Source organism: Apteryx mantelli, chromosome Z, assembly GCF_036417845.1.
Source record: "Apteryx mantelli isolate bAptMan1 chromosome Z, bAptMan1.hap1, whole genome shotgun sequence".
NCBI classification, from domain to species: Eukaryota; Metazoa; Chordata; class Aves; order Apterygiformes; family Apterygidae; genus Apteryx; species Apteryx mantelli.
Window position 1 is genome coordinate 72035226 of NC_090020.1, and position 19393 is coordinate 72054618.

The 19393-nt window shown below is 37.9% G+C and overlaps 1 long non-coding RNA gene across 1 annotated transcript in view; it reads right to left on the reverse strand.

The window, feature by feature from the left end:
• Positions 1 to 19393, reverse strand: part of LOC106499522 (uncharacterized) — a 109681-nt gene that overhangs the window by 67477 nt on the left and 22811 nt on the right. The gene's annotated exons all lie outside the window — the stretch shown is intronic.

Genomic DNA, 19393 nt, shown 5'->3' on the forward strand with positions numbered 1-19393 from the left:
TGTCAGGTTTTCCATACTTCAGAAGAAACAAGGGTGATCTCCTTGGGGGTCTCCAGCTTGTTCACATATTTTTTTGAAGAATGAAGTCCAAATGGGAACATAGCACTCTGGCTGAGGTTCTGAAACAATTCCCCATACTCATTAGCTTTAAGGTAAAAATTAAAATGTTTTTGAAGGACTAGCTGACACACGCATCTGGGGCTCCATGAGACTGGCTTTGCTAACACTCTCACTTGATGTCTTTTCTCCAATTTTTTCTTTCCATTCAAGTGGTATTCTGGTTCATGATCTGATTGATATGTTTCTGAATGGCCATTTATGTATTCCCAGTTTTGAAATAAAATAATTACTTGAATTTTGAAAGGTAGACCTCCAATTTATTGTTTTCTTAACTTTCATACAGAGATCCACAACCTTACCATATGATACAACTGAAAGAGTTGTTACCTAGCACAAGTGGTAAAAGGTAACAAAACATCTGCTAAAAGACAATTCAATAACCTGCTTTGGAGTATTGCACCTTCTGGCAGCATTTGTTGTCTGGGTGCTAGTGAATGCTCCAACTGCTTTTTACTACGTACAGATGGTCCAAAATTCAGTGAAATGTTTTTTCCTAAAGGAAAGTGCAGTTTCATTGAAAATGAAATGTTTCCCTGGAACATACTGATTGATACTTTCAATGTAATCATACCACAATAACATTGCTGTATCAGTAAAGGAAAATAGTCTGACAATATAAGTATTTCAAGTTGACTATTGATTACTATTTATATTGCCTTAATATTGTAAAAAATTCATGGCATATAATCTAACTCACCTGAATAATGAACATGAACAGTTTTTATCCTGATGAAACTTCATGGTTCAGCATAGTTCAGTCATCAGCAGCTTAGAAATCTGATACTCTCAAAATCAAATGTTCCATGAGTCATAAATTTTAATGTTCAAAAGGTTTTGCTTCACTGGAAATCTTTACTTTCTGTTCCAATTTAAATTGGAACAAATATTTTTGTAGTGTCTGAATTATCCACAAAATGGAAATTCTAGTTTCCAGCCACATTGAGTTCTAAGCTTTCATGAGAAAGAATCTCATTAGAGAATCTTTACATTGTCTCTTAAATGTCTCGCGTCAAATACAAGGCATGATATACGTTCTACAGCTGCTGTGCATTATTAATTCAAGGCAAATATAAATAAATTTCTACGTTAATGAAATCCAACATTTTACCCCTGCAGATGATTGTGATGCTATGAGCATCTGTAAGACCACATAAGACCACATGTTTTGTCACTGAAGCTGTTGCCACTACAGAGTAGTTTAAGCTAAGCTAAGCCTGGGCTGCCATATGGTCGCACCCTCTCCATGTGCCAGTAACAGCATTCATGCAGTTGCAACGTAAATCAAACTAAGGTGTTGATTTGATTCCTTCTTTATTGTTGTTGGGCTGCTTTTCAGCCACTTGAACTACCTGAACAAGCTGACTGTGCAGTTGCATGAGAATATAGCTGGTATTAATACTTGTGTGACTGTTTACCATACCTAACGTATACATCCAGTCTTGCATATAACCTCTTCCTCAATGAAACAACTGAGCCAACGCCCCAGAAATCAACTGTGTCCTAAATACCAGGGTAGCTAAGTCAAGTTTTATTCTCATTAAAATCTGCAGTAAATTTTATTGTATGGAAATACAGTTATAAATACACTTTCCTTTTCAGCATAGTCTTTCTAAACTAAATGCAGATAAAAGGTGAGTTGTCTACTAAAGAGGAGCACAACATAGCTTTGCCACAAGCATGCTGTAATAAAACAAACAGAGGCCTAGTTTAATCAGTGTTGATTCTCTAGCAATAGCCACTTTCCTTATTCCCAAACTGTTATTATCTAGCAACTGAGCTATATTTGTAATTACATCTGTTTTTTTGATCTGTTACAGGAGCAGCTGTCAATCTGCTTCCTTTCCCATCAGTCTGGCTATTTGTACTTTGTCACAAATATAAGCTTCACGTATTCAGCTCTAAGCCTTTCCACATTTACACTGACACTTCGCATCATATGGATGTACTGATATATGTCCTGGTCCCTCCCTAACATCTATCCCTTAGCAGATCAGAGCTACATTCAGTCCTGCTCTACATCAGCCACGCCTCAGCTTATTTCCTGTCCCCCACTTGAATTTTTTTCCTGATTGCTCCTGTCCTTTTTCAAAAGCATTTTATTCAAGATTTTATTTGTCTGAGTTGTCTGAGCTCTGGGGGCTTAACTCCTCAGGATAGTTAAGTTGAAGTCAGTGAGCCTTCTCCATAGCTTAACTGTAAGCATGTGGCTGAAACAAGTCCAGAGAGCTCAGCAGCTCTCAGGGCAGCACCTCCAGCACTTGCATTAATATCTAATATGCCTGCTGCATGATAGGAAATTAGGGAGGGGAAAAAATGAAGAAGGTCTTCCTTGTAGTCCTCAAGTACCAAACTTTGCACTAAAGCCATTACAGGGAGCCTAAGCATGCAAAGTGGCACAATACTGAAAGCCATCATACCAATATTGCAAAATATTCCAACATCCATTTGTGATTATCCAACTTTTTTTATATAACACAACAGAAAAACATAGATACTGGTTCTTTCCCCCATAGCTGAAGGGGAAATGATGGACCATTTATTATAGCAATTTATATCAGTTGTGTACACATTTAAACCAATAAAACATCCTGCCAAATATTCCTCTAAAGCCAAAGTATTGTTTGTAAGGAGTGATAAAAGATTGTACTAAATATATATATAATACATATTTTAAACAAAGCCTCTGTTGAAGAATCCAGATATTTCTTTTGATGTTATACAATGCCTGAGAGTTAATTATGATACCTAGCTCTGTCAGTCAGATATCTGACTGAAGGGGCTTCAGTAATTAATCCCTTAACTGAAGGCTTCTAATTTGACTATGTTTGCAGTAGACCAGAGCCTGACACAACATATTAGCTCAAATATAAAGAAAGTGTTTGGGTTTGGTGGAAGGAGGGTGGGGGGAGCGCTTCCTGAAAACAGAATTTTTTTTGAAGTTGGTTGTGTTCAGTTTAAATTCGCATTAACATCATTTGGAACTTTTTCAATTTTAAAGAGAATTAAACAAAAACTATGTTGCCTATCTCAATTTCCTAACATATTACTTTTAACATAGAGCTAGTATTTAGTATCTGCTGCTTCTCAAAACATAGCTGATATCGGAGAAGTCTCACCTCTTACAAGAATGCAAAAGAAAATGTCAAAAAAAGGTTGACAAATTGAACATTTCTCTGTTAAGAAATATGTTCTACTTTTCCCTAAAAGTATAAAGCTTCTTAATCATTGAAGAGACAATTTAAAATATGTTGGGCCAAATTATAGGATGTTTACATTTTTTGTTTGATATTCCTATCACTTATAGCACATAAAGTGCATTGTTAGCAATCCTAGCACTTTTTGACAGCTTTTATTTGTTTTGGCAGTTCTCAGTGTACAGGACCAAAAAAAATATGTTACAGTGTTCCAGTATCTAAGCGCTTAGTCCACTCCAATGTGCAAAATCCAAGCAAACAAGCTTAACACAGGAGGACTTCCCTACAGCCTATGCAAGAAATTTAATGAATCATTTCCTACATACGAGTGACCCTTAGATTCAATTCCTATGCAAAGAATCTCACCTCTCATTCTCTTTTCTGAGGTTTTCCTATTCTCAAAGTCGCCACCACACTTTTTGATGGTTGCCATCATGGTGAACACCCTTGGAATGGGGCTGGAAATCTCCAGAGTTCAAAGTATCAGACGGCATGGATGGAGCCTTGGCTCCAGGAGATTCTCATCTGCTATGGATTCAGCATGGAGAGGGATGTTATAAAACACAGAGGCAGTTGTGCTATTATAGATCATTTATACACAGACACTCACCTGCCACACCTATCAATATTATTTGCTCGTGTTTACCCTCAGAAAAATCCTTACTTGCGCAGACAATCTCAGTGAACTTATGTGTGTGAAACGTAAGAAGGAGTTGAAGTTTTATAAACTACTATCACCCTGGCATTATTATTTGTATTAAATTATGGTCGCAACTAGATTGACATTTTGGTATATTATATCATGTGCCCTAAGGCTCTGTGCCTTTATCACCTGCACAGGTACCTTTTGCAATGCACCCCATGCTCCCTCATTTGATGCACAAGAAAAGGTTGAGAGAACTGGGTTTGTTCTGCCCAAACTAATCTAATCACTGTCTTCAGCTACCTCACTAGTGATTACAGAGAACACTGAGACAGACTCTTCTCGCATGTGCACAGTGAAAGGACAGGAAGCAAGGGACACAAGTTGCAACATGGGAAATTCTAATTGGATATATTTGAAAACAAATTCTTTACTGAGGGTGGTTAAATGCTTGAAGCTGGCCTTGCTTTGAGCAAGTGATCAGACCAGATGGACTCCAGAGGTTGCCCTGTGATTCTGTGATTTTCCTTTTTGTGAAAACTGGAACACTAGGGAGAGGTGGTGATGGCTAGTTTATTCTTGGGTTTTGTCCTGAAAGAAAGTAAGAATGTAGCTGGAATGTGTGTCTCAACCTAGGAGTTGGGAAGCACCTCTGCAAGCTGAAATCACCAGCCTAAAGACAGCCCCTAGAACCACGGGGTACTAGCTACAGTCACAGGACCCTCTGTACCAGGCACTGTACAGAACAAATAGCCCCTACTCCAGACACTTGCAATCTGTGTACAAGACAACAGACAAACAGGTGAACATAAATGAATAGAAGAACACAAGAATCACTGAAATGATATTGGCCAGCATGACGAACAAAATTCACAGCACTGCAACATTTTAACTTTTGCCACCTTTTCACTACGATAAAGAAGACTCTTACAAATGATATAAGAAATAGTGAGGTTGTTGAGCACATGCTTTCATGGAAATATTTGAAACACCAGGAGTAACAATAAAGCAGACGTAAGATTGGTTGTGAGAGGTCACACAAAATAAAAATCCCAGCAAAAGCCTTTAAGCTTTATCTCTGAACCTAGAATGAAATCCTTCAGTCAATGTCACCTAAAAACAACTTTAAGTGACATTTATCATGGTTTTTAAAGTTTTTCTACTTAGCCCTTCAACCTGCTTTTGAACTAGAACCAAGAAGTTACAGCATACCACAGAAAGAAAGTCCTGTCCTCAGTGTGACAGTACAGTTTTGAAGGTCATTGTATTCTGAACAAGCATCCAGAATTTTGGGGGTTATTCCAAAAAGGTCAAACCATGAACTTAATGTCAGGCACACTGACTTTTATGCAGAGCTTCCTACTGACCAGGTTGGGATCATGCCCACACAGTTTAATCTATTTTTTTTTTCCAACATATATTCCCAGCAAGTATTTAGACAGTATTAACAAAATTTTACAGCAATAATTTGTTCTATGTTGATCATAAGCACATTCATTTTATTAGGATAGAAGATGCTGATAGACTTTATTAAACATGCCTTTCCTTGAGGAAGAAGCAAGTCTATTTTTCTAATAACACAGCTATAAACACAGAACCTACAGTCCATAACTCCATTTTTGAGGAGACAGGCTACAAGTTTTCTTGATTAGATGGAGCTTCCTACTGGAAGCTATAAGCTCTTACTGAAGTATATCACAACTGCCATAATGTAGCAAAGATGTAATGTAAACCAGAAAAAATGAGGAAGGGTCACTGAGAGCCAAGAAGGCAAGACGGGAAAGATTCCAGATTGCTTTACTCATTAACACACCTACACAAGGTCTTAGTGTCCTTGCAGTAATCCCAGAGAAGTTGTAAACTCTAGGCTGAACAGAACAAATAGGGGCAAGTATTTCCACGAAAGGATATAGCCATGTAGCTGCAAATTTTTATTAAAAATTTCCCTGCCCACCAACATTACGTAATTTGCTCAGGCTCAGTTCACCCAGCTTCTTTCCATTTGTGAACAGATTTTATCAAAGCAGTAAAGACAGCAGTATGATAGGAGGAGGTATGCAGTGATTATGATGGCTGCCTAATAGATTATAATAAACATTTTGGTCCCTAACGGAGCAAAAACACCACTGATTTGTTAGCAATCAGTTAGCACATTTGCATGTTTCAGTGATTGTTTTACTTACTTAATGACAACAGAATTTGAACTTTTGCTTCCAGTCAGGTATGTCCTTGAGTTAGTTGAAAAAATGAGCTTTAGGATTCACTTTCAGAAGAATCATTTCAATCAGAGACAGGAAATTATCTTCAAAATTCAGCTTTATACAAGACCTGGCAACTAGTAACTTGTACTTCAGTTTTTCTTTGATCATAATCACTGCCAAGTGGAAAACTCAGAATGCCTTTAGATGAATACAGTAATGCACTCATATTTTCTTCCAGATAGCTTCTTTAAATTGTCCCTTAGGGGACAACTGTTTCTACAAAAGACATCTGACATCCAGCAGCTTGTCAATGTATAATAACAATCCAAAACCTAAAATTATTCTAAGCTATGAAGCAGACTTTTAGTGCTGCCTTGATAGATGGTATACAACAACATCCTAGACTGCAAGATGGAACATACACCATACAAAGGAATTTAAGTACTAAGCAGGCCACATATAAACTACTGTATTCAAGAATTATATATTTCCTGTTCCCTTTGGTTCAGAACTAGCTAATTATGTGCTCCAAAGACACTCCAGAAATGACAGAACACCACAAAAAGAAAAAAAACAAATCAGTCCTAAATCAATCCAATGCTGGACACCAAAGGCCCTGCCTTTGGTAACTTTTGTAACTTTTGTAACTTCCTTTTGTAACTTCCCTTTCATGAGCCTGAACTTGGAGGAGTTAACAAAAGCAGTCTCAGCTTTCAGCTTTTAAAGTCTCGATCCAAATGTGCTTCTGGACATACAAAAGCTGCTCTTGTTGCTCTTTTCTAAAGGCAAAGGAAAGATATTTTAGCTTTGTCCTACAGGATCTCTCTACAGTGTGTGAGACTATTGGTCATCAACTTCTGACATCACCTTTGCATATTAGCTTTGCTTTTCCTGGTCAGTGGTGTGGGTTGGCAATGGGAAATAGGAAACTACACTCCTGTACATTCTCTAATGCCAGTAGATACTGTTTTCCATGTTCCCTTCACAATGTTAAGATTAGCATCATAGCTCGAATATTACCTGATATAAGTTGATTAAATGATAAGACAAAGCAGGAGAAATCTACCCCAGATCAGAATGTTTCAGAATATTATGTGTGTTTTCTGATCATAATTACTGAGATGCTCACAAGTGATACGAAGATGATATATTTACTGTTCATATTCTAATATCTGGGGTCCTGTTCTGGGAACAATATGGAGATATCTTCAGAATGCCTATGTTTTACCTTCTGTGGTATATAGGAACATTTCTAATGAGTTTTGCTGCTGTCAGTTTTATTTTACTAAAGCACAGCTTAATGAAGAAATCTTTTAGGACACTGCAGCACACACAATGCATTAACATTCCTACTGCAATGGAGATTCATTTTGTGGAGACACTGCTATGGGAATAACAAAGTTTTACCATTCCCTGAAAACAATTTGCATGGTTGGATCCTCTACAATGGGTTGCACAGGAATGTGGGCATTACGTTATGAAAACAAACAGGAATTCCATAAAAGAAAGGTGCCAGAATCTGCTCTGGGGAGATGGCAGAAGATGATCCTCTTGTTGTGTAATTTGCTCTTATCCTACATTTTGGTAGAATGAACTCTCAGTTTCAGACTACATTCAGTCTATAAACTGCAGGGTCCCTGTGGATAATGTCTCTTACGCACTGAACCCTAGTAGGTTCTTCTTCCCCACCCACACGAGTATGCTCTGCAGCAGTTGGGAAAGGAGCGCATAGCTCAGGGACTTTGCAGTCTTCTGGCCAGTCACTCTCTTAAGCAGAACATGCCATACAATACACACAATACTGCTATTGTCCATCACATATATCAGAGGAACTCTTATGTTTTTTCATAGCTTATATTTTTTAGTTATGCCCTTCTACTTCTGCTGCTCTTAAAATCTGTCCGGATTCAGATATGCCTCAGGAGCAATATTACACATTCAACTTCCCAATCTCCTGCATTACTTACTAGTAAAATTTGTCACTATTGCCTCGAACTAAGCAGAGATTTTCCACTATTTTCTTGTGCTTGCCTGAAATGACTGCACTGTTATCTCCTGATCAGAGGTATAAATTGGGCACAGCAGAAGACTAGAATTGAAAAGTACTCTCAATCTTAATTTATGTAGAACGGTGTGTAAGGTCATTGTTTCTAAGCCAAAATGCAATTCCCTGATAGAGTGTAATTTATTAGGTTGTTAAGATGTAATGAAAGAACTGTTTTGAAAAAATCAAAGGTTACTTTTAATGCCTATTTTCTCAGTATGTACATAGCTCATATGAAGTCTTACACATTATAACATTTTTTTTTAATAATATTTGTATGAAACCTGGTAGTGGTGAGATGATGAGGGAAAGCTGTTTGTAAAAAGAAGTACCAATGAAAATATCACTTGCTTTATTCTGTCTTTTTTGTGGACATAACTACAACTGTGTTAAGCCTGCAGCATTGTACAGATATAGCCATGAAAAATATTGCCTAGGATACACATACTAAACTGGTCTATTCATATTTTGCTTGGAGGTTTCAGTTTTAAAAGAATGAATCCCCAAAGTATCTCCTATGCATCTTTATCAAAATGCTCTAAAGAGATGTATACAACATCTCTGGAAGACATTTAAAACCGGGAATATTCAGCAGTCCCGCCAACAACTTTGAATGGAGTGGAGAAGGGATGCGGCTATCAGTTTCTCCATGTAGGGTCAATGGGAAGTCACCAAATTGTCTAGAAGGCAATTTGGGACAGTTATGTGCTCAGATCTACTTGAATCACCTAATGAAGACCACTTGAATCTCTATTACCTGTTCAGGAAATGAAGGGATCCTCTTTTTACTTGGTCATCTAAATTAGACACTGTACATACCCCTTATAGGCTATATATGCATCTCTTCACTACCCCCACATGTGAACACTCATGCTCTCCTCTGTGGTGTCTCTTCTCTCTAAGTGTTCAGAGAATGTTTATTCAGAGGACTGAGGTAAAACGTACCTGTGACTTAGCTGGTGGTAGACCACAAAACAGGAAACTGATGGCAAAAAGAGTCACTTTCCATGCCTGGAAGCTTTTCTAAATATGAAATCAGATGATTTGCATATTTCTTCCCCAGAGCTTTCCAAAGCATGGAAACAAAACTGATGACTTGCTAAATTACTGAAATGCCTTTTTGTTTTAAAGCTAGGACATTCTATGGTAGAACAATTTGATTTCTCTTGTCACTACCTGAATGTTTACTCTGCAGAGCTTAATAGCAAACATAAAATCCCAGGGTATTGTTGCAGTTCTTTCACATCCTCATCTGATAGAAATGCATTTGAACTACATTCTCAGTGATAAATATAGCCAGATTATGCCTCTTTTGTTTTAGAGGACGCTGATTTTTTTAACTAGTTCAACATATTGTAAGGGTGCTAGATCTATAATAAATCATTTCATGTTTCTTACAGTAAGTGCAGTCAGTTATTTTTAGAGGTTAGAAAATTTATACAGGGGTTTTACTATACTAGGTATTTTCTGAGATTAAAAGGCAACATAATTTACTCTCCAACAATAGAGTTTAAGTTCCTTTTATTTTTCAGGCTCTAACACTGTGAGAAAACCTGAATTTAAAACCATGCCTACTGGTCTCAGACATGTGTGATACAGGCAACTGTTTACCTGAGCACAGCTAAATGCTTCTGTCAGCAAAGTAAGTTTATTTTCAAGTACTGCCAAGAGATCATTTACCTTAGTTGTCTGTCTACAGACAGCCAGAACAGGACAGCCACATTTTGGCATGCAAGTGTTGATATTCAGAAATGCAGCTTCCATTATCTTTGTGCAATCTGGAGTCTCTCAGCACTTTGAATGTTCAGTACACTTATGAAAGTGCCGAAAGAGAGAAGAGAATGTATGTATCTAACTTTAGAACCCTGCACATGCAGTTTTGGCCTCAGTTTAGCAGAAAGCTTGCAGCAGTTTTAGATGGTATCACCATTTACATTTCAGTTCCTCCCCTTAAAATAAAATAAAAGGCCAACGCCTTTTTGAGGTTCATGCTGCGATAAAAAAGACTAATAAAAGAATCTATTTAAAATAACCCCGCCAACGCAGAAAGATTTCCCTCCATCATGGCAATTTGTATTTCCATATATAAAGCCAAGTCCTGCTATTTTTAATCTACTGCTAGGAAGTCATACTAGGCATTAAGCAAACAAGCATCATGATTCCATGAGCCAGATTTTTCACGTTACCGTGGCTCTGTCAAAACAACACCAAATCTACTCCTCCAGCAGAAACGCCCTTCCAAAACATGGCCCAAGAAAGCCTGCAATTTAGTATTTGATTGCTCTTTGGCAAACTCATCCTGCTTCTTGGGAATGTCATAATATGCTACTTAATTGTGAGAGATAAAACAAAATCTACTGAACAATTGAGCAACAGCCAATTTGCCAAAAATTATTTCCAAGTTGATTTAGAGCATGTTAGAATATACCATCACAAATGAATATAATAAATGTGTCTAAAATTCCACTTTGTATTTTCTGTTTTTTTTCTATAGTGTTTACCTGTCATAAATGATGGATCTCAGATGACATGTTGGGGTTTGAGCCATTTATCAACAATCAGCAGTGGGGAACCAGCAGTATTCAATGAGCAAGTTGAATTGTTCTAGTGCTGTGAACGAAGTACAAGAATTCAGCACCCAATTTGCTTATGGTGACCCACCTTATTCTGGATTTTAATATATTTAAGTGACAAGAAGACCTGTCAATTCTCTGAGAAATGTGTGAGATTATAGTTGTGGAAATGTTTTTCTAAAAGTTTTTTTTAAGGTTCTGTTTCATACTTTGTGTTTTCCGAAGTCAAAAAATCTGAGTTGTGATTCATCTAAATGCATCTGAAGACTTCAAAAATACTTATTTTGAAGTTGTTATAACACCTCTCTATAAAACTGAACTAAATTTTAGCACAGTGCTCAGCCCACATCGGTTGCAATTTTGTATAGGAATATGAGCTTTAAGAATATTTTCCTAGCTATGCCTGGTTTGGAGGTAATCAGAAATATTGTCCAAGATTATATTCTCTCTGACTGTATGAGAGTTTGACTTTGCTCCATTTTGCACTGTGGGAGATCATTGTCTTGAAGGCAAAATATGGTTTCATATGTGCTTGAGTCAATGCAGAGATCTGAATGTTAGGACAGAGATTTCAAAAGGACTGCACTCCTGTAATACTGTAAGCCAATACGGACAGCTGCAAGGGAAAATGCTCAAGACTGTATGTCTCACTGACCAGACTACTTGCTGTGCTGTGAACTGTTTCAGTTTGACTGCCAGGCACCAGAAGTTGCAGCATGCCAGTCTGACTGTCACAGATGCTCAGGTTACCACCAACTGGGCTCTGCCAGATATAATAGGATGCATCCCATGACTGGCTGCTGTATAAATACAACCTTTTTGTTCATATGATTCTTTGGGGATCTTGTAGGATTTTTCTATAATGTCCCTAAATTTGAGTAGAAGTCTTTAACCAATGGGAGGATTTATCTAGAAAACACATTTTTCAAAGTTTTTCCTAATACGTAGGTAGGTAAATTCATATAGGTTGCTGTGAGACACAGCCAAGATGGATACCTGTGCTGGTCCTGCAACTGGAACTGCTGGAAGTGTACATATTAAAAATCCCTTGATCCTTTCTGAGAAATATCTCACCCATTCCAGTACTCTTTCTTCACTCCTTAATCTTTTCAGACCCTGGGATTCAGGACACATGTACTGTTAATGATTCTTCCCATTCTTAATTAGTTTTGTGACTTTGAACAAAACCTCTGTTTCTCCTCTCCCCATTTCTCCCCATTTAAAAAAAGAAAATATGGGATGGGCTTTATTTGCTACCTGCCCTTATGAAATATGTTGGCTTCTGCAGTTAGATTTCTGTGGTTGAAAAATCTGTGAATAGACTCACTCAGAAAAACTCAGAAATGTTTGAGGTTCTGATACTGAAACTATCAAAAGATTTTATATGCAACACCAGCATCCTTATTTGGCAAAGAATCTATGTTTAATAGACGTGAATAGTTTGAACAATGTAATTAAATTAAGGTTCATCACGGAAAAGTGCTCCACACAGCATCAACTCAGTGGAAGTGGAGGATTGTTTTGAAAAATTCAGTCAGCAATGAGAAAACCCTTTTGCACACTCTTCACTTAGCCTTGGCTCATATCACATGAAACTGTGACCTTTTTTGAGGTGGTTCCAAATTTGTGCTTAAAAATAGTAAATTGGCAAGCAAGGTCACAGGTTATGAGTTGCAGTGCCCACATTCCTTGTAACGCACATGATCCATTCTGCACTGAGACCCACTGCCTGGCTCTGCAGCCACTAGTTTTGGTACTTTTCTTCGGCATTTGAATTCTCCATGGGCTTTATTGAGGCTGTGCTCAGCCTCAAAGAGTTGACAGACTTAGAGATTTTTAATTTCTTAAATAAAAACAAAACAAAACAAAACAAATACTAGTTTCTCTCCAGCCGAATTTTTCCCCGCTAAGTTTTCCCACAGCTCTAATTATAAATACTGCGATATTTACCCGCAGAAATGTTATGGATTATTCTATTAAACCAGTTCAAAAATGATGACAAATGTTGCCCTGTGCAGCCATTCCTACCACCCGATAGTGAATCTGCCATCAACTATCTCCCTCCTGCAATGACTCTAGCTACAGCATGCTGTGTTAGGGACTGAATCCCCTGGCTTCTCTCCTTCTTCTGTGCTTGGAAAGTCATGCAGAGTTATTGGCCTTTCCAACACACACAGCAGATATGAACCCGTGCTTTTCACCACGTATGCTGCCCTGACTTTATGGCAGTCCATCCCAAATATATGGTCCTACACACAAGCCTTTGTTATGGCAACAGCAGCCTTTCTGAAACTGAAACTGAGGCCTAAGCCACTTGGCTTGAGCCTAATGAACACACTAATCTAATTCTAGAATCCAAAAGTAAAGAGTTTATTTGTCCAAGCACTATGGAGGTCAAAGGGTGAATAAATTTCTTGGAGAACTAACCCCTAAAAGACTTCTACTGTTTGTTCTTTAATTTTCTCCCCCACCTCTCCCCCCCCCCCCAAAAAAAAAAAAACCCTAAACCACAAGGATTCTGTCTTCAGTAGGACAGCCATCTAAAATGTTCTGTATCTGAGCAGGCACTGGGTGAATTCTCAAAAACTAAGGCAGAAGAATATTTGTCTGCGTTATTACTGTGGCCTCGCAAATCAGTGGCTTCTTCAAGCAAAACAAAACAACAACTTCAATAGCAGTGAATGCAAAACAGGGCCATGGGAAAGTTTAACTGCCTGGAAAGTAGACAAACTAAACTCTTTGAGGCCAATCAAATCCCTGTTTTAAAAAAAAATTAACTTTATAGTATAAAAACAACTCTTACCAGTCTGGGAAGTACAATAAAAGCAGTGGTCCCTTCTCTCCCTTCCTAGGTCTCCCCTGAAATGCCCTAGGTTTCCAGACAGGGCCATCTGCGCAGAGCCCCTCTGTCACCAGATATTGGCAGCCTCTAACTGGCTGTCTCATAGGTCTGTATGAGCCTGACTAATGTTACTTGGGTTTTGCAATGTTCAGCTGAATCTTGGGTTCCCATTAAAATATGTTTATGGGCATCAGATTCAAATACCCAGAGCCAGTCAAAGAGATTTTACCTGCTTCTGCTTTGGTGCAACCTGCCCACACTCCCCAAACAGATCCAATGTCGGTGTTTCCTACACACAACACTGGATAGAAAACTGGGAATAGACATCATGCTCCGCTTTAAACCACAGATCCTGAAGAAAGCTTTTTCCCACCCTGTTCTCCCCACTGAGGACACAGAGAGAGCACTAGATCTGTTTTAAGAGAAAGCAGATCTGACGACTGGGAGCATCATTTCAGTCACCATTCTCCAAACAGCTCCTCACACTGTCTGTCTAGTTGCCTATTAAGGGCTTGAGACTCCTATTTCCTCCGCAGAGATTCAAATGTTTCTCTTCTAAATGAAAAGCGCCACAAGGTATAAAACTAACTGAACATAAATGGCACAATCCAAAAACCAGATTGCAGAGTATCAGAGGCATCCAGGTGTACCTATGACATGGACCTTCAGAGAATGATAAATGTTGTTATCCATGATGGCATTTCCTTGTCACCTTGCAATGAAGAACAGACTACATTCTACATAGAGTGTTTACGAGCATGTACTTAGACTTTAAATTTATTCATTAATTTATTCATTAATGATAATCTTGCGCTCGAAGATTTTGATAGGTAGCTTTAACCCCAAATCTGGAAATAAGTACTAACTTCCTGAAGGACTTTTTGACACTATACACCCATATATTTGTATGTTTGTACATATGTGGGTAGAATATGTCCACAAACAAAAAACCCCACACTTCTATCTTTAACCTGAAGTGGTGCCAAAAGTGAGGTTTTGAAAATTAACCCGGAGAAGTGAGAATTACTTGGGATCAGTTGGAAGCCAAAAGCATAATGGAGCTCAAAGCATATGCGTAGGCAAAGGCAATCCATAATCTTAACATTAAAGAATCTGGAAAAAGTTCTAAAACTAGGACCATGCTTTCCAAAGCTGGACACAAACCAGAGGCTCTGGGAAAAATTTAGATTAGACAGCCAGCCTATATTTTGTTCAGCTAGTGTGGACAAAGCATCTAACCATTCTATTTTTAAATCCTTAACCAAGACCTTTATATGTAAACAGGACAATTTGGCTACCTTAAAAGAAGCTTCAACTAGAGAGTTAGCATCGCACACCTAGGATCCTTATGTTGCCACTGCCACGTTTCAGGCCTCCCAGTGCCTCCAAGATAGGTGGGGATCACAAGCAAACTTAAGTCTTAAGTGATGCAGGCAGAGAGGGTTGAAACCTGCTATGTAACTTAAATATCAGCTTAATTTCTTAGCCACAGCAGTATGGTGTATGTTCAGCAGAAATATTTTTTGTTTTTTATTGGCAATTCAACAGGCAGTTGAACTGATTACCATACTGAAACAAGTTACTGATTTTGCAGGGAAGATTCACAGAGTTATCACAAAGCTACCCATTCAAACCATTTTGATAAAACCAGCTTCCTGATCCTGAATATTATGCAGTTTTGGAATTATCTGAGCACCTTGAAAATGTTCCAAAATGTGCTGTGCTACATGAAACATGATTCTGCAGTTGGGTGTCTATGTTCTTTGTTGAATTCTTTTGATATCACACTGATACTACAGAAGATTACAGTTCTCCTTTAGGACTTTGGTTGATATTGTGGTAAAGTGTATACTTTTGTCTACATTTTATGTCTATTCTCTGGTTAAACTGGAAACAGAAGTTAATACTTGACCACCATTTGAAAACCACTATTGTGGAGTGATTGGCTTGATCTTGCAATTCTAACATCAGTTGTTAAAAATTCTGTTTTCATATGTACAAGCCACAATGTAGGTCTAAATAGTTCTTTTGTTACTGTTGTACTGTATTGAACAGCAAGAAATCATTATAAAAAGAGAAAGAAGATAATAAACCATACTTTGGAGAAATCTGTTTTTAAACAGGTCAGGAATCCCCACAGCAAGCCACTTTCCCCCAGCCCTCACAGAGGCATTTTACCTAGCTCCTTGTATGTCCCATTATGAATCTCACAGTCCAGTAGTTTCCTCATCCTTCAAATTTCATCAGTCTCACTGGTCTATCCTTCACTAGTTTGCCACATGGAGGAGCCTGCCTCCTTCTACACACAGGGTTATATATTCAGACCTGCACATCCAATTGGTTTGGGGTGTTGGCTATAGCCCTATAGCATTGTGTAGTGATCTAGCAGATTTCTAGATGCCTGACTGTTTAAATCAAATGCTCACCACCCATGCACAAAGCAGCTCTACATTGCATATGCTGTAATGTTCAGTGAGGCCCATGTCAGACATGCTGTCTCCAACACAAAAGATCCCACTTACATACTCATGCATCAGTTGTTCCAGAATAGTGAAGTGAATAGTTTTTAGAGGACCTCCCAATAAAGCTGACTAGAAAACCAGAGAAAAAGAAATGGAAAATTCCACATGTGTTTTTGTTGAAGTTTCATTTTCAGCTAATCTTTCAAAATGTAGTAAAAAAGTAATTGCACAGGCACAGTATATATAAACTTACCAGCCAGTTCAGAACAGGTTTTCACAGGACTGGTACTTGCCTTATACCTGCAGGAATTATTCCTATTCTACGTGTGCTTCTATCCATTTCGCCTGTGGGGTAGAACTAAAAATAGTTACCAAAGACAGTTTGTAAAAGCAAAATTGATTGCTTTAGCCCTACCCCTAAGTTTTCACATGCAGAAAAAATAATTTTTTGCTCTTCTTTACCCAGTAGAAGTCACTCAAGTTACCTCGACAATGCTAGTTCATTAGGGGCCTATTTTATGCTGGCTCTTAGACACTTCAGAACAAAGAAAATACCTTTGTGACTAGACCTAATCTACAAGATCTTGATTCTGTAAGTGAAGCTTTACAATGACATAAAGAAACTGAAGAGAGCAGTTTATAATATAAGAGTTCACATAACTTTCAGCTAAACCCTTCAACTATCATTCTGTCTGGAAACTTAGGGTTCACCTGAACTATAGACAATAACATAGTACAGAGTCATCAAAGCCAGTGTTAAAAATGATAGCACACATAGCAAAAGCAGCCTAATTTCAACAACAGATTCCACTGGAGCATGGTTATAAATGAGTCAGCTCTGAACTCCATATTCTCGCGGTGAGATTGCTTGGTTCACAAATATCTGTCATAGAACATCTTAAATACAATACAGTGCAATTAGCTGAGATTGTTTTAATATAAACAATTTTCATATGACCAAGATTTCCTCCCATATCCCTGCTTTCTTCCCATACCTCCATTTTCAGCACTGACACAGAATGAAAGCAAGAAATGTTCTCACTGGTGTAAATGGATAGTCACTAATACTTTCTAGCCCAGTAATTTTCTACTTTCAAGAGCCCCACATTAGGAGACGTGTATTTTCTAGTGGAAGATGTCCAAACACTTTCCCATTCAATAAAACATGCTTCAACAAAGAGGGGAGCACAGCCCAAGCCAGCCTCCCATCAGTTTTGCTTGTAATTGTTTAAGAAATTATCATGTGGTAAACATTAAGCATCCACTTTTGCTCTTAAAATCATACCAACTCATCTTGAAGACATTTTCTTGGCTCAAGACAGTTTAGACCACCAAGTGTGTCTGGGTTAGAAGCACAGACTATAAAATGGCCTTTCATTTGGCAGGGATGCTAAAGGACAACACCATTAAACAGTACAGCCCATCAAGCATTTTTCTTGTATTAATTCTCTGGCAAAAAAGCAATGGTATTACTCAGAACTGAACTAATCTTGTGTTTACTAATTAAGCTTGGTTTCAGAATCAAGTACACATTCATAGTCAAACTTCATTGAAGAACTTAATTTTAGAGAGACATTCATGGATATATTATCCGTGATAAATGAAAAAATACTGAGGAATCATATACCCAGAAAAATGTGATTTCAACCATCTTGGAAGTGTTTGTAAATTTGCAAAATATTTTTTTGGGGGAAAGAGAATTAAGGGATAAATAAACAAAAAAAAAGAGTAATGATTCTGCAGAAACTAGAACTGAGTCTCTCACACTGAAAAGTCACAGGATGCCCGGTAAGAAAAGGGGAAGTAAGTACCTCTGTATACAGCCTTTGTGCCAGAGCCACCGCTCTGTGCAAAGTACCAAAAGTTTTGACCCAGTGAGAGGGTAGCAGTCTAGTCCTGTTGACTGGCTCGTTTGTGTCATAAGAGGTACAATAATTCTTCATCCAGAGAAATGGAACGGCTTTAACAAGAAGAGCAGACTTTATCCCTTACTTTCCTACTCTTTTCCTACAAGCCACTCTCCTGGGTGGTCAGAGACGTAGGTTTATATGCCTAGACTGAGGATAGAACAGGGTAGGGAGTTCCAGTGCCAGCATTTCTGGACAAAATTAAATAAGATCTTGACTTCCTTCACTTTCTTATTGGAAGCTGTATCTCTAAAATCAAAGTTGTTTTCTTAATAATTGTTTAAAGGACATGTGTTGTTTGCCAGTTTTACAATATCTGTAGCTTTCTGACTATAGAATTAGAATTATCTCCAGAATATGTGACAGATTGTTGTCATAGTGAAAAGGACTCAAAAAAGTAGGAGGGCCACTACAGCAGACAAACACGGATCAAAGCAAAACAGATGGCAGAGCCACATGAACAAATACAGTATGTTGGACAGTCATTTTTATAAAAGAATAATAATCAAAATAATCTTTGGGTGATAATTTTAAAACTTTTATCTGAAATCTGAGTTTCTTGTGTGGACAAGGACATATTGCAGATTTGCCCCAGTCTCAATACGGCCAACCTTGCCAGAAGACCCCTCCCACCCAGAATTTCATATAGACCAAATTATAAGAATATTAATTTTTCAAATCCTTTTTGATTTTTTTCAGTTCAGGAAGTATTTTCTTATTGGTAAACATTTTCAAAATGTCTTATTAAAAGTGGGAAACAGGTAAACATTTTCAAAAAAATCTTATTAAAAGAGTGAAACTGAGACATTAAATCAAAATGTGTACCTCCTCCAAAACAACTGCAACTCAGTGTGATTTTTAAGTTCCTATCCCATGCAGCCAGCTGCAGTCTTTGTTCAATTGCCATTAGAAGGAACATGCCAAATGTTCTACAAATGTGCCAAATCAATGGTCCAGTGTTCTCTCTCTGGCAGTGATGACAGAAGACGCTATATAGGAAGAACGCATGTATACTGTGTGACACTGCCAGTGATACATTCCCTCATACTTCTCCAGCAGTATGATCAGGAATGTTAGAGGGAACATCCATTTACTGACTGCTTTGGACCTGTTGTCCATGATTTTGTCTGACCTCTTTATGGACATTTTTAAGGCGTGTGCCATTCACAGAGCTGCCTTGAGACCACCTTATATATATAATGTATATACATGTATATGCAATATAGGCTGAAGAAATCTCCACAGTACTTATGTAGTGGTGAAAGACATATTGGAAAAACAAGCCTTTTTTTGGCCCTGTTTAATTGTTAGTACCATACTATTTAAAGCAGAGACTGCAGAAGTTGTTTAAAACGTGCATAACATTTCACAGGTACTGTTGCCTCCAGCAAGATATCAATCACTTTT